Here is a 16686-nt window from a genome sequence, read left to right as displayed (position 1 = left end):
TGGAAAACGTCCCGTACACGGGGAATGACTTTACCCGCTACAAAGCAAACTTTGTACGACTCGTATCCCGGGAAAAGTAATTCCCGGGGTGCGAGTTGTACAGGCCCCCCCATGCATATATATGCACCTCACAACAACATTGCGTATGTACACATCTTACAACAACATCATCGCGTATGTACGGTGCGTACCCCAACATCACAACATCATCGTGTATGTACGGTGCGTACCCCAACATTGCGTATGTACGCACCTCACAACAACATCATCGCGTATGTACGGTGCGTACCCCAACATCGCGTATGTACGCATCCCACAACAACATCATTGCGTATGTACGGTGCGTACCCCAACATCGCGTATGTATGCACCCCACAACAACATCATCATGTATGTACGCACCTCACAACAACATCATCGCGTATGTACGGTGCGTACCCCAACATCGCGTATGTACGCACCGTACATAGGCAATGTAAAACAGCACAAGGAGGGTCTATTCGACTCGCACAACACCACAAAACATGTCTACAGTGCACAAAACATGGAAATGACTGACCTGGCCACATCCAAACAGGCAAACAGAGGGGCAAACTCACAACCACCCCATATAACACACCCACCAAAAATTCAAACTGAGGTCCACCCACAAATGGACCAATAAAAAGGGCCCACACACACAAACCATGAGCCTTTGCATCAGACTCACTGTAGCTAGAGAGCACACACCAACAGCTGCACCCATCCACCTTAACATATACACCTTCACACAACCTCCTTCACACATACCCCCTCTTCAAATTCAGACCCACAAATTCACATTCACACCCACACACCCACAACCATCCACACCCTCACCCCACACCATGCCCACAGACAAGAATCCAAAGTTCACAAGGGAGGAGCTGGAGATCCTTGTCAATGAAGTCATCAGAGTCGAGCCACAGCTGTTTGGAACATTGGTCAGACAGACCAGCATAGCCGAAAAATCACGCCTGTGGCAGAGGATCGTCGATAGGGTGAATGCTGTTGCACCCATCAGAAGGACCAGGACTGAATGCCAAGCCAGGTGGTACGATCTGCGGAGGGCGGTCAGCGAAAAATGAATGACGACTACGCCCAGAGCAACATCACTGGAGGGGGTGGGTCCCGCAGACCAGTACATTTCCATCCCTGGGAGGAGAAGGTGATGGCACTGCTTCCGCCGGTGGGAGTACATGGACTTCAAGGACTTCCAGAGCCTGGTGAGTACACAAACAACTTACGTAACATGGGGGTAATGGCATCCACACCCCAACTACACAAAATGCACGCAACTACCCCAAGCCCTCACCGGTCAGAACCACAGCCAAAAACAACTCTAATGCCAATAACATGTGTATGCCCCATTGAGAAAGCAAGGCCATGCTATGTCCCATGCTACACGAAGCACCAACCCAAGAATGGATGTCTCGTATGCTGGGAGGGTGGGTGTCACTAAACGCATTGTTGAACTCCAAATCAGACACAATTGCCCTCATTCCATATGGCCCAGGTACATACCCATGCACCATGCGCAATGCACAGGGATTGGGAAAGTACTGACAAGATAGCTGACACTTGGCCCGGGTGTAGGCAGCACAAGGCCCTCCTGTGACCAGTGCAAACACAAACACCAAGACAACAAGGTCAGATATCTAGGACAGGAACTCACACTCACTGTCATGGCAGCATGCTCCATGGGGGGACAGCTACATCACCTGGGAGCCCCAGTGCCAAATCACACTACACCCACCAGCAGGCCCTGTCACACACACCCCTTACACAAGCAGACACCCCTGGGACAAGCAATGGATTTATCCACTGTCACAATGGACATGTAACACAACAACACCAATACATAGCCGAAGAAGCATCCAAGCCAAAAATCTACATGTCAAAGACTCAGGAGAACATATCAATCTGTCCCCCGCAACATACCCATCCACAAGTGAACATTGAGGAGAATGCTAGGCACATACAACTACCTGGAGGAACATTGCCAACTTGAATGTGTATGAAACATGGATGTTGCATGAAACAGCATTAACATTGTCTGTCTCTCACACACAAGGCAACATGATGATTCTCCCCCCAACAATGGGGGTGAACAATCACAGTCCCAGGCTCGGGAGGAACCTGATCCCACCGGCAGCGACGCCTCTCAACACTCCGCGGATGACCCCGACTGACCTGGACCCTCTGGTGTCCAAGCCCCTGCAGCACCTGGTTCAGGAACATCTGTGCCAACCACCACCCCCATTCCTGCCACATCCCAGGAGACACCGAGGAGCCCTGCCCGCAGTGAACACCTGAGCCAGTCTGACCAGGAGGGACAAGGTGCACCGGGCACCCAGGAGGAGGCAGACAACACTGCCACTGCCATCCCTCAAGGGTCCCGTAGACCCGATGTGCCCACAACGGCAGCCCAGGCTCATGTGGGTAGGGGTGGTGGGAGTGGAGGCAGGCGGAGGCGATAACCTGACCAGCCAGCTGAAGGGACCGGTATGTCACACATAGACAACATCATGGACGCACACCGGCGTGACACCAGGGAGTTCAGCCAGGTAGTGGTGACCCTCACAGAGATGAAGAACCAGCAGGCCGAGCAACACGCCAGTCAACAAGAACACCATGGACGCATGGAGGCAAGACTGGCTGAGCTCCTGGCGGTGCAAAGGGACATAAGCCATTCACTCCGTCGGATCGCCGACAACATGGGCAACCCTCCCTGTGCCACCAGGCGAAGACCACCACCAGCCACAGGGAGGGAGGAGGAAGAGGATTTGTCCGACGGAGCGTCCCAAGCATCGTCAAGGCCTGCATCTGAGGGTCCCCGGAGGAAGGTGGGTCGTCCACGGAAAAGACCGTGAGAGGCAGTGGACCATCCACATCTCCCAGGTCACCTGGCGTGGCACCTGGCCTCCATGTGCGACAGCATCACCTCATTGACTGACATCATCTGCCACATGGACTTGCTGGTCACAGTCTGAACAATGATGCCAAACACTGTGGCCTGAACTCTGATTACTTCAAATGCCAAGGATCCCATCCCATCCCATCCCAAGGTTGGATTCTATGGTCCCTGTATTGCACCTTTTTCTGTGCACAAATCACTCCCCAGACCTATAATAAAAAAAATTATAATTGTAATTTTATGTTGCAGTCATTTAGCATGAGTCCACAACATACGTGTGGGGAAATGTCAAAGTATGCCTGAGTGTGGAACTAACTCCAGCCATCCATGCACTTGGATCTGAGTCCGGTCGAGGACACACATGGGTCACAATGTATCACCAAATACAGACATGGAGCCCAATCCTCACCCGTGATGGCCTCAAGCTGCTGAGGGGGGGCTTGCAATACTGCTCAGACAGACCAATTTGCCAGAGTATCATGAAGGTGTAGAGGTCATGGGTCATGTTGAGGTGCCCGGGGAGGGAGTCCCAGGTCTGTTTTGCGAGGTGGGAGAACTATCTACTGCATGCAGTTGTTCTGTAGATGTGATGAATGGTGGCCAGGGCAAGGTGGGCTGCACAGAGTTGGGCCAAGGGGGTGTTGGATGACAGATGTCCAAGGTCAGTTTTGGGTCTGGGGTTGTGGACTGCCTCCTGAGTGTGGTTCAGGAGTCTGAAGGTGATCCTGCAGCAGACAGTGAGCCATTCTAGCTATCTCAGGTGGACGGTGATGTGGCTGGGGCAGTTTTGCTGTTGTTCCTCCGTAGAGGGCGTTGCTGTAGTTGACCCGGCTGGTGTCGTGGACCTGGGGGACGGTCTGTCTTGCCTTGAAGTGGATCTATATGTGGATCATTTGCAGCATGCGGAGGGTGTTGCAGCATGAGGTACAGATGGTGTTGAGTTGCATGGTAATTGTGAGCAATGAGTCCATGATGAACACCACCCTGCGTGCGTGGCCACTGGGTGCTGGTGCGGTGCCCGGGCCAGTGGGACACAACGAGTTGACCCAGCCATAAGGGGACAATCCTCAGATGATGACCTCAGTCCTGTCCAAGTCCAGCCTCAGGTGGCTGATGGTCAGCCATTCGTCAACGGATCTCATGCCTTCTTGAAGGTTGGATCTGGCAATGGCTGGGTCTTTGGTGAGGTTGAGGAGCAGCTGGGTGTCAATGGCATACGAGATGATGATGAGGTCGTGTGCGCATGTGATGGTGGAGAGGGGGGTCATGGAGACATTGAAGATAAGTCACGCTAAGAGATTAGCCCTGGGGCATGGGCCACATGACCCCAGTGTACTACATGCTGCAGGATGGAGGCCGACTCCCTCGGCCTTGCTGGTGAGTTACTTGGTGATTTAATCCTAGGTCCTCCTCTGGATACCAGTGTTGGAGATGTGTGAGCTGACAGTGTGGTAGCACATGGAGTAGAATGCCGTTGAGAGGTCAAGGGGGGTTGTCTCACCATTGTTGAGTAGGGCTAAGTTGTCGTTGGTGGTGGCAATGATTACGGTTGCAGTGGTGTGATTACTGTGGAAGATGTTCTGGTGCCGGTTGCCTGGAGCTGTTTGCGCGGAGGAAGTTTGTCAGTCGCTCGTTGAGTGTCTTCCTGATGACATTTGCTGGGTAGGGAAGCAGGGTGATGTTCAAGGAGATCCTGCGGTACTGCCCTCCGTTGTTGAAGAAGGGCCTGGGTCTCTGCATGCCTCCAGCTCCCATGGAATGTGGCAAACTCAAATGAGACATTCAGGACGCCCTGAACATGGGCTTCAAGGATGGGGAATGATGTGGTTGAGATGTTGTGTGGGAAGGGGCCTGATGGAGAGCCAGAGTGGATGGTGCACATGAGCCAGGTGGTGTATTTGTTGCTGACGGGAGTCCAGAACCTGAGGAGGGTTTGTCACGCGGATAATAGTGCTGTCTGCCTCTGTGTGCCAAGGCTGTCGTGTATGGCCATGAGCTTGCAGTGGTAGAAAGTTGCAAGGGATGTGATCTGCCTTGCAAGGGTGGGGTGTCTTTTGGATGGAGATCTGCTGTCAGTTCACTCACAATGCTGATGAGCTCCTTGATGTCGTGTGTTTTGGTGCCTCTGCCCTATCTGAAGGATCTCCACTTGTCCTTGCTGATGATATGGTGATGGCTGTGTGGGGCGTTTTCCAGGGCTGTAAGGTAAATGAAGGTACTTTGTGTTGCAAGGTTTGCACAAGAGTCCGGCTCGATCTGTATGAGTCCAATAGGTCTGCCTTGTCCTAGGTGGCTTAACTGTTGATATGCTTCACAGGAAAGTCCGTCAATGTGGCAAGATTGTTGGATTAGTAGCTGATCAAGTGTGTGAGGTTGCAGGGTGTGGCGGTGGTGTTGGTTCGGGTGTCCCACACAGCTTGTCTGTGGTGACTTACATCAAGCATCTTTGGGGGATCGGTAGCGGGGTGTGGGGCAGCGTGTTACTTGTCGGAGACTTGGATGCAAATGTTGATGGACCAATGTTGGATGGTGGTGTGGTTCTCCTCCAGTAAGAAGTTACTGGCCCCCAGCCACATGTAGCCTGTGGAGGTGAGGGTGTGCGTGCAGATGTACGTGTTGATGGCTTTGCGGAATTATAGATGTAGGCCTGGAGATCTGTAGATGAGTGTTACTCTGAGGGTTGCCGGGTGGTTGGAGCATAACCGGATTTGTGACTCTGAGGGTGTACTTGGGAATAAATTGCAATTCATCCTCCGGGATTGATGTTGCCGTTGCTGCGGGTGATCTTGTATCCGTCTGAGATGGCAATGAAGAAGTTGTGTGCTGAGGATGCTTTTGACAAGGTTACTGTCATGAAGGTGATGTGTGGGGCCGTTGTGTTGAGGAGGTAACAGAGTCCAATGGTGTGCTTGTGGACGGAGCGGGTTTGGAGTAGGAGGCACATGACCTGGTTGTTCTGACAGGGTCTGGTAGGCAGGGCAGCGCTGCGTAGGCAGATGGAGTTGCACACTCAGCATGCAAAGGTGTCGTGTGTGCGCCTAGGGGTTGCCTGATAGCAGGCGGTTGATTGTCTGGAGGACATTGCTTGGAGGGTGGCTGCAGCATGAGCCTGTTGTGTGACGTGGGTCATGCAAGGACCAGAGGGTCGTGCACTGTGCACGTTGCAGACGGTCCTGCCTTTGGCATGGCGTTGGTGCAACAGTGGAACAGACAAGCTGCTGGCTGCATTTAGAATGGGTGGAGGGGGAAGGGAGGAGCATTTTGTAGGCGTGTGGGTTGCCGAATCAGGGCACTCGGTGGGGCGGTGCCGCAGGTGAGGCAGCAGCAGGCAGAAGGGGTGAGAAACTAGGCAAAAAGTAGCACACAAAGACAAGGAGGTCAGAAAGGCACAGTACAACAGGTGTATGTAAAGGAAGGAGTGTCAGGTTACTCATGGGTCACTCCGAGAAAAAGTATCAAGCATCAACAAAAATGACGGCCACAGGATCATGCAACAAAATGTGGAGCTGCGCACAGGACACACACCTTCAGCAGGCATTGACGTCCCGTTGTGGGGAGCAACGTGCACAAATACATACACAACCAGGTACTTCATGCACAATAGAGATTATTAGCCATGAAGAAATGCATGCATGTTGCCGAAGTACACATACACTCATATGCTCAATCTTTGACAATTATGCCATAGATGACGCATGCAAACTGGCAAGAGATCTGCAGTGACAGAGATGAGGCACTTTAGATTGTGCAGAACACCTTTATTGCACAAACTCACACAAAGGGAAATGCATCCATACGAACAGACTCACAGGTCAGTTGACAGAACATGTGGGACATACGCTAGACCCCCCCCTTCACAACACGGATGTTGTAAAACACAAGTCAATGGGATGAGCCAAACACATCCTGCTGCACACGGAGATGCTGCAAATCACCATAGAGCCAGTTGTTGTGATGTCCCACACTATGTCCACCCGTAGCATCAGCAATGTTTCAGAGGCAAGGTTTACGCACATTGATGCCTTCATCAGACTCCACACTCCACTACAGATGACTGTCAAGAAGGGTGACTATCATGTCATGGGAGTGATGCTACATGTTATATGCTCCATGGTGAGAAGACATGTATGCATGGTACCACAACATGCACAGAAGCAGTCCTCACACATTCCCAACCCGTACCACCACCAAAAAGCCTTGCTGCAATCCTTACCCAAACTGACATTTCCACATGTCCATGCATGGAACGCTAATTCAGCACACGTTGCAATGAGGAATTGCAGGAGGACAACGACACGAGCAGACAACAGGCACAAAAACCTGGGAATGACAGACACACAAGAAGTCACCTAAAACAAATCTCGCCGCACACATGGTCAGTTACGAAACATGAACAATGTTGGACACATGCAAATTTCAAAGAAAATCTCTCCGCAAAACTGTGTGGCATGACATCATCACTCGAGTGACACATCAGTACACACATCAAAGTCACTTTGCATTCAGTCAGCTGGACACACACATTGCAACACATGCCACTCAATGCTACAAGCTTGCACACTCAAACCCAGTGACTCACCATTATGAGAAGAAGATGCATATGAGCTGACTCCGGATATCATCCTCCTCCTCTTCATCACTTGCCTCGTGGCCAAGCCCTGGATCCTCCACGGGTGGGTGTTGCTCCTCATCAGGATCAAGGATGAGTGGCACTGCCTTCTCAACGGCCATGTTGTGCAGCATGCAGCACACAATGAAGATTTTGCACACCTTTTCCGGTGCATATGGGAGGGACCCGCCTGTCTTGTCAAGGCACCGGAATCGCCTGGTCTGCCTGTGTGCATTGTTGTACCGGTGATCTGCAGCTGTTCTTGGGTTGCGGAGAGGTGTCATTAGCCATGGCACGTTGGGATATCCAGAGTCCCCTACATGGAAACATCATGTAAACAAGTGGGTCAGGAGATGCGGTAAGAGCCAAAGATACCGCAACACACAGGACCAACAGAGTATACCCACCAACAAGACATGCTCGTTCGTTGTGCAGCCGCAGCATCATTTGTGGCACCCTGCTACGCCTCATGATGTAGGCATCATGTGCTGATCCTGGAAAACATGCACAGACATGGGAAATCAGCATGTGAGCAAGACACACCACAAGGGCATTTATTGAGTGGTAATGTTTACGGTTGCGATAGGCTTGCTCCTGTGCCTGTGGTGGTACCAAAGCCACATGTGTCCCATCAATGGACCCAATGACATGGGGCATCCCTCCCAGGGCATAGAAATCACCCTTGACATCTGTCAACTCCTCAGGAGTAGGAAATTTGATGAATTCATCAAGGTGCTCTAACATGGCTGCCAAAACATCACGCAGGACACGGCTGAACATTGTCTGTGACATCCCACCAAAATCAGCTATGGTCAATTGAAACGTACCTGTGGCAAAAAAATGTAGGGCTGCCATCACCTTCATCTTTGGGGTCAGCGCAGTAGGATACCTGTGTTGCGGTTGGAGGTGTGGTGCCAGCCTGTCGGTCAAGTCCTCAATCAACTGTTGAGTGAATATGTAACGTCGGATGCAGGCACGTTCCCTCATGGCAGCCAAGTCTGGCATTGTTCTTGGGACAGGCGGTGCCCTGCAAGACATTGTTAGGAATCATGAAGATTGAGAGTCTGCCAACATCAATGTCAATGAACATTGCACATGCTACTACACATCAGGTAACTATGGAGTCTGGTGTGTGCAATACATCCAGGACACATATGCCACCTTGCTGGCACTCCTACGAAAAGCCAGATACACCTGTTGATTGTCAAGTCTACATGACAGGCCCTGAAATGAGCTGGGGGCAAGTCTGAGTGAACAGCCAGAGATATCACCGGAGTGACACACATCCACATAGCTGCATAGGAAGGATGTCATTTCATCCAGACAGTTGACTGCAAGGCACATGCACAGGTCACATGGAATGTCAAATGTACATATGACACACATTGCGATGAAGGGGTACACGTGACAACAATTAAACACAGCCATTGAGACGACGCAGACATGTATGCCTGGGAAAATATGATGTCCGATGCACACAGACCCTACAGCCGTGAGAATCCACATGTGGCATGGTGTGCGTAGATGTGTGCCATGCCCATCTCCACACAGACCCATGTTGGATGCACCAACAGCAGATGCAGTTGACGGAACACTAACAGCAAGCTCATGGGAACACATGACACACACCTGACATAGGGGCACGCTGATCATGACATGTCAGTTGAGAGAGTGTCCCTGTCCCTGGCATCAGGAGACAGGTGCGGGTGGTGATGACTGTGCCATCCCACTGCTGCTGTGCATGACACAGTTGGACTACAGATGCACATGTGGCAAGTGTCAAGGTGATGTGTGCCACATAGTGCCCCATCACACATGACATGTGTACACAGGTCATCACACATCAATTGCGCAACTAGATGAGATGACATGTGCAATATCACTGGCTGACACACCTAGGGCCTGCACATGAAAGTATGCCATGACAAGTACTTGATGGACATCCTTGTGCGACTCGTAGCCCTCCATTCCTGGCATGTGTACACCTGTATTACCATTGTAAGCGTGTGAAACGCAGGTACGTGTGAAACGCACCGTACAGCCGCAATCATCGCGTGTGTACGCTTCGTTTCACCATTGTACTTGTGCCGTAGGGGTACGTGTGAAACGCACCGTACACCCGCAATTATCGTGTATCTACGGTCCGTATGACTGTTCTACTGGTGCCGTAGGGGTACGTGTGGAACGCACCATACCCACGCATTCATTGCGTGTGTACGGTCCGTATGACTGTTCTACTGCGGCCGTAGGGGTACGTGTGCAACGCACCGTACACGTCCACTTCCATTGTTGCGGTACGCAGAGGCTGCTGGCCACGCCCCCCCAAGTGACCAGACCCTGGTGGTTATGTATGGGCTCCATATTATAGGTTTTGCTTTGGGTATGGGGTATGTTTCCTGCCCCTCACCCCCCCTGGCCCCTGGGTGTTGTTCTCACCTTCTGCGGCGTGTGCGTCGGGTCCGGTGCACCAGGTCGTAGGCTAGGAGGACCGGGATGACACGTACGATGGGGTTCATGGTGTGTACGTTGCGTACCGGGGCTCTGTTGCGTAGCGGTTCGCGTCGGACTCTGCTTTTCTGGCTGTGTTTGGCTCCTGTAAAAAAAGAGCCGTACGGAGTGACGTAGGGACGAATCGTACTTGCTGGTCCGGAAACCGCTACTTGAATGCGTCCGGACGTCGCGTACAAGCTGTTCCGGATTAGAATCGTTGTTTTTTTTACCCGTACGGTCTTTTGTACGAAACGTACGGAAATAGGCTTTCTGTACGAATCGTACGGACAGTTTACCGGGTACGAGTCGTACGGAGAAAACGCTCCGTACAATGATTCGTACAGCCTTTTCCCAGGATTGGAATTGGGCCCCTTGGAGTGCTCACAAGAAGCCTCCTATAGAGCTGGGCAGGCGCGCTGCGCTAGGTTCGACCTAAAAAGAGGAGTGAGTGGGTTCTAGGGTTGCAGTCATGCTCCATTGCACCCTGCACAGTGATCCTTTTTCTGTGTATAAATTGCCTACATGTGAAAACATGGTTGTAAACATCTTCACAGCTGGCATATCCTTTGCTAAACTTTTTGTACATCAACACCCACCAAGGAACAATGAAGTGTCCGTGCAACACATAGTGCCAGATTTACCAACAGTTATTGCAATGTAATTCAGCAAGGCAACTTTCTGGGAAGCTTTGTGTCAAGATGAGAAAGCAAAAATTAACCATTTTTAAAACACCTCTTCTATATCTCATAGTAGGTTCACTTGTATCAGCCTAGCACCAATGCACACACCCTTGCAGTGGTGCAAGGGTGCCTGCAACAGGCAGTATTATTTTTATGCATAAATTGAATCCTTTGTGCAAAAAATGTAATGTAATGTAATGTAACTGGGTACTTGTAAAGCGCGCAGCTACTCCGCAGAGTGTCCCGGCGATAAAGACCACATGACAGGCAGAATGTACTCGAAGCAGCTAGCAGATACTACTGTTGGAATAGCAAGGTTTTTAATTTGCCTCCTAAAGACAAGGAGGTCCATTATCTGTCTAAGAGCAAGTGGCAGACTATTCCATAGTCGAGATGCCCCCACTTGAAAAGAGCGGCCCCCTATGCGGGAGCGGGAGAACTTAGGGATGGTCGACTGGTGTTGAGTAGAGAACCTTAGCGTCCGTTGAGGGGCGTACCACAGGATCCTTTTCCTAATATAAGGTGCCCCAGAGTTGTGTAGGGCCTTAAATGCCAAGACAAGAGCCTTAAACTTGATCCTCTTACGTACCGGAAGCCAGTGCAGTGCTCTTAAGTGGGGAGTCATATGTGCCCTGGGGCCAACGATAAGAATGGCTCTAGCTGCCAAATTCTAGATCACCTGCAGGCGACCTAGTAGAAAATCTGCTAGACCCAAGTATAGGACATTAGCATAGTCTAGTCTTGATATTATCAGGGCCTGGACTACCGTCTTCCTGAGGGAGACAGAGAGTAGGAGGAGGACATTTTTAGAAGCCCAAAGCAGGTGCCGGCCACAGTTTGGATTTGAGTCTTCATGAACATGTCTGTATACAGCTTAACGCCAAGGTTTTTTACGACCGTTACTGAGGCCAGTGGGGGGGACAAGTCCTGTGGCCACCACTGATGCCATGCCTGGCAAGGATTGGAGCCGAAGAAAATTATCTCCCACTTTTCGGGGTTACACTTTAATTGGTTTCCTCTACACCACGAGAATACCTCCGTCAGGCAGGTGTTAATCTTGCTGCCTCTGAATGTGGAGTCCTTCTCGCAGGTGAACAGAAGTTGCGTGTAATCGATGTAGGACACGATTTTTGCACCATGTTCCTCTGCTAGAAGCACGAGGAGGGCCATATCCACATTAAAAAGGGACGGGCTCAAAATCGAGCCCTGGGGAACCCCAACTTTTATGGGGATGATGAGGTGCGAAAAACGGGGGGACCATACTGTTTGCCCAAAGCCGCTTAAAAGAAGTATACCATTTAAGAACATTGCCACCAATGCCGCAGTCCCGAAGTGGAAATTCCCTGTTTCTATGTATGCTTCAGAATGCAGTAGACATGGAAATAATAAGGAATGAGGGTAAGTGAAAATATTTATACTTGTGTTTTTTTCCGGAGTTTTATATAGCGTGAACTAGACCCAAAGGTATTTGACATCAGAGCGATTTACATGAGCACCAGTTGCGTTACATAAGGACACATTCATTTTTGTTCCTCCATCCACAGGAGCGACACCATTTTGAGGCAATCCCAGGTGTATTGAGTTTAGTAAATCAGGGATTGTTTCAAATGACACTGGAGATTGCAAGGGAATAACCATGCTCGAGCCATGTGGAACACCTACCACTATGAAATGTAAGGCAATGCAGTGCCCGCCCCTGCGTTACATTACTTTTCATACTGGTAGGTGTTCCATTGTCTGCCAGCTCATGGAGGAGGTAGAATTATGCCATATCCTATCAGATATGACAAATTTCTGCAATCTTCGTTCTCCACAATGCTGCGCAGCAAGTTCCCATGCTGCATTTTGTTGTGTGCAACTTTTACAAATCGGGCCATTTATTTATAAAACTTTTCTTGAAGAGCATAGTTAAAATTAATTTTTAGAAAATTGAAAATACATTCAAACTGACCAGCGACAGCCGGATTTTTGAATGATTGTATCTCAGCCTCTTCAAAGGGGGGAATCAATCCATCTATGTAAGAATTAAAGAAGCACAACTTTTTATTAATATTATGAATTTTATACTGCAATGACATATACAAATTTACATATTTAAACAATACAAACATCCAAAATTGAAACATAAGCTACCACATTTTGTTAAAAAGTACAATCTGTAATTATTATATGTTAAGACAGAAATTGACAAAGCCACACATACACAAACAATAATACATTAAAAGGACATATTTTATTAAAGAATGGCCAAAAAAAATGAACTTACCAACTGGTCCACCAATTTACATACCTAGATGATGGAGCAGGTCCCTCTCCTCTGACACCACATCCCACCAGCGATACTGGACTGCGGTATAGTCCTTTTAAAATTTACTATTTTTCCAGGTGTTATCTAACAGTCTTCCACCGATCCTTCTGTCTTTCCAGGGCATAGCCCTGGGACACTGCCTCCAAAGCATAGCATTTTCTGCAGATAATGCATCACCAATCAAATTAATGTACCCACCTCACTCTCGTCCAAATTCCCCTCACACACTCTTCCACTCATCCTTAAAGCCCTAAACTAACCCTTCCCCAAATATAACCCAACAAACACACCTGACTCTAAAACCTACACAAGACAAAAACAAATGTCAATTCAACAAATACTGCAATATACTAACACAACAGACACATTGTTTACAAAATAAACATACAAATCACAATGAAAACACCACAGACAATATCAATACACTCCAAAAGTCCACCAAGAAACAGAGAAAGTAATATAGAAACACATGCAGGTACCTGTTCCGCCGGTTTGTGTAATTTCTATGTTGCATGATGATGATTTGTGTGGTATTGCTTGAGAATTCCTACTGAGGTCCACGCAAATGATAGATGTATGACAATTCGTGGGGAGAGGTGCACATCATGATGCAAATGTTTAATAAATGAATGCAAATGTAATAAAATATATTTATACAATTATTAATGCACAGATTTTGTTTAATTAGGCTTAGAAAAAAACAGAAAATATTTTAAATAAAAACATTTCTAAAAATAAAAAACAAAATTGTAACTAATTATATAGTGTCACAAACTATATGTAATTACAAGATATAGAAATATTAAGTAATAAGGTAGTGTGTATTTAAAGTATCTTTTAATATCCTATGTTTAAGATAATATTATTTTTTTAAACAGAGATTAAATATTAAAAATATTAACAAATATTAATTTATATTCTATTTTATTTTGAAAGAATACATAGATTTGAGATATGTCTAATTGTATCACTTTGAATACATTTCTTTGCTATAAAAAGCAACAATATGTAATTTATTTATGGCAACAAAAAAGAAAAAAAGGTAAACTTTGCAGTTAATAGAGTACTGAAGGACTGGGTTTTTCTAAGACCCAGCGGTGCCAGGGAACAACACCTGAAACCTTCGTGGGTTACCTGTTCTGGCTTACCAAACACAGAGACACGGGACACTTCCAGCGACGTCAGAGATCAGCGTTTATTTACTTATTTACTGCAGGGATACAGAGGTCACAAGAAGTACACAGCGTGTAGGTTCTCGGAGACTGCTTCAATTTGCAAAAGTGGATCGCTCCTTTTATACACGTTTTTCCCATAGAACAGTATAGTGAACAAAGATTACAACTCAGTTCCCATAATAAACTTCAAAAGGGTCGCGTTCATGTTTCAGGAGGCCGGAACATAATTACAACAGTATTGCCAGTTCCCAACTGTAAAAACATATCTTCTCTGCAATAAAACACATTCCATCCTGATCGTAAACACATTAGGAGAAGGGACAAGAACAGATGCAAAGAAAGGACAAGGATGCACAACAGATTAGAGAAGAGTGTTAGGCGTAATAAAGGGAACTTGATAACGGGATCAGAGACACCGTGTCTAATGTATGCATGGCTGAAACAATAGACCGGCACGGCAAGATGAGCCTTGAGCGGGGCCATCTGCCTTCGTCGTGTCGTTCCCCTCATCATAAAAGTCATACTCCAAAGAATACGTGTCCCTCGTGTAAGCTTGGGAGTCCCAGGGTCACGAAGCGGACAAAGTCCGTTCGCTGGCTACTTGAGGGCAAGAAACAAAATGGATGCCGTATCTAAAATGGAACCCGAGGGGTCAGATGAAGAAACCCAAAAATCAGACGAACCATACGTGGTTGCGTAGCGAAACTGCGTACACCCACTATACTCGTCATTTGCGGTTCGTAGATACCCAACTCACCCATATTCGTCACCACCCAAAAAGTGTCGTTCCGTCCCACACGGAACCTCAGACGCTCCTTTTGCCCTCATGTAGGCAAGCACTAGTCAAGATCGGAATCTATTTCAATATTCATCAGATCGCTCAGTTGCTGCTGGAACATCATTCTATTCATCAACGTCTCCTTGGTAACAGATGGTCGTCTTATACACGTTGTAGCACATAGGCCACATAAGGCAGGACCACACTGTACACAAAGACAACACGTGAACAGAAACGTTACAACAACTCCTACGATCATCAGAATCTTCCAACCCCAAGTTGACATCAGGCCCCAAAACCATCCTAGAAGCGTCCAATTACCTTCGTCCACGTGTATGGACTCGGAGATCTTGTGCAACTTCGAGATGGCTTGGTAGACAGTTGGAGCATTGTCAGGAATAAAAATGCAACAACTCGAATGGATAACTTTACACACACCACCTCTATCTGCGAGAACAACATCTAGAACCATACGGTTCTGCAACGTCATGAGTCTATCCGCCTGAAGTTCAGCTGTGAGATTACCAAGGGCACTTGCAGTAATATTAGCAGTCGACTCTACTACACGTGTCAGCTGTCTTAGGTTCCTACTATTAACCATAGGTCCCCAAAACGGCAAGAAACCCTTAAAGAAGTCTCCTGCTTCTTGACCGGCAGTATCCTCTTTGCTAATAACGCCTCTCACAACTCTAGTCTTGTGATAATCTGAGGCAACTGTGAAAGTCGGTGGTAAAAGATTCGCAATATAACAGGTACCCGAAAAATCACGGGGTAACCATGTATATGCGCGTTCATAACATACAAAATAAGTGCCCTTAGCGGTCAGAAAAACAGGGGAGGAGAGCATCGGCAGAACATACGTGTCAGTGCAAGCACTGTTCCCAAGTTGTGCTTTCGGATTTCGACCCAGACCTTTCAAGCAGAAATTACCGAGGTGTGGTACAATCCATATTGGGGACGAGCTCTTAAGCTGTCTATCACCCACTGACGTACTATACTCAGCCTCGCTCAGATCCTTATAAGCCTGTACCTCTTCATTTGGGATAAGCGATGCATCAAAAACATCTCTATCTAAATCCGCTATCGCCATTGCCAAAGGTTTGTGATACGGCCCAGGACCAAAATTGGCAGAACGTGGCTCTCGACTGGGGTAGGAATCTAGTGCACTACGGAACATAGTTTGGAATGCTCGAGCCGAACCCTGGGAACTGTAAGGAAGGACCAAATATGGAATACCCCTATCCATGGTATGTGGCATTAACCCACACACCCAACAATTGGTAGTATTCATCACCAACTGATGCTGATGTAGAAGTTGAACGAAGGAGTTATTCATAAATTCCGCACGCCTAACCTGTTCATGTTGAGGCAGGGGATGAAAAGAATGTGGGGAAACAGTGGTGAGGGAGCTCAGTTTAGGAGAAGAGGTAGGTGAAACAGAAGGTAATAACAACTGTACTCCAAAATACACTCCACCCACCAATAACATAGATACGATCAGGAACAATAGGAACACCTGAAACAAAAAGCATTTTGTACATACAACTCTTCTTAATTCTGATCTCTGCGCCGACATCCTTTCTACTTCCAACAGCTTAGAGAATGCCATCCTCTACAAACCGTCCGTGACGTACTTGACGCACTTCGTTCTGAGTAGCGATTATCAATCCCCAGGAGTTCCCAGGAATCGACAAAAGTAACCGACCTAGCG

The sequence above is a fragment of the Triturus cristatus genome, chromosome 3_2, assembly GCF_964204655.1.
Source record: "Triturus cristatus chromosome 3_2, aTriCri1.1, whole genome shotgun sequence".
Taxonomy (NCBI): Eukaryota; Metazoa; Chordata; class Amphibia; order Caudata; family Salamandridae; genus Triturus; species Triturus cristatus.
This window is presented reverse-complemented; position numbering follows the sequence as displayed.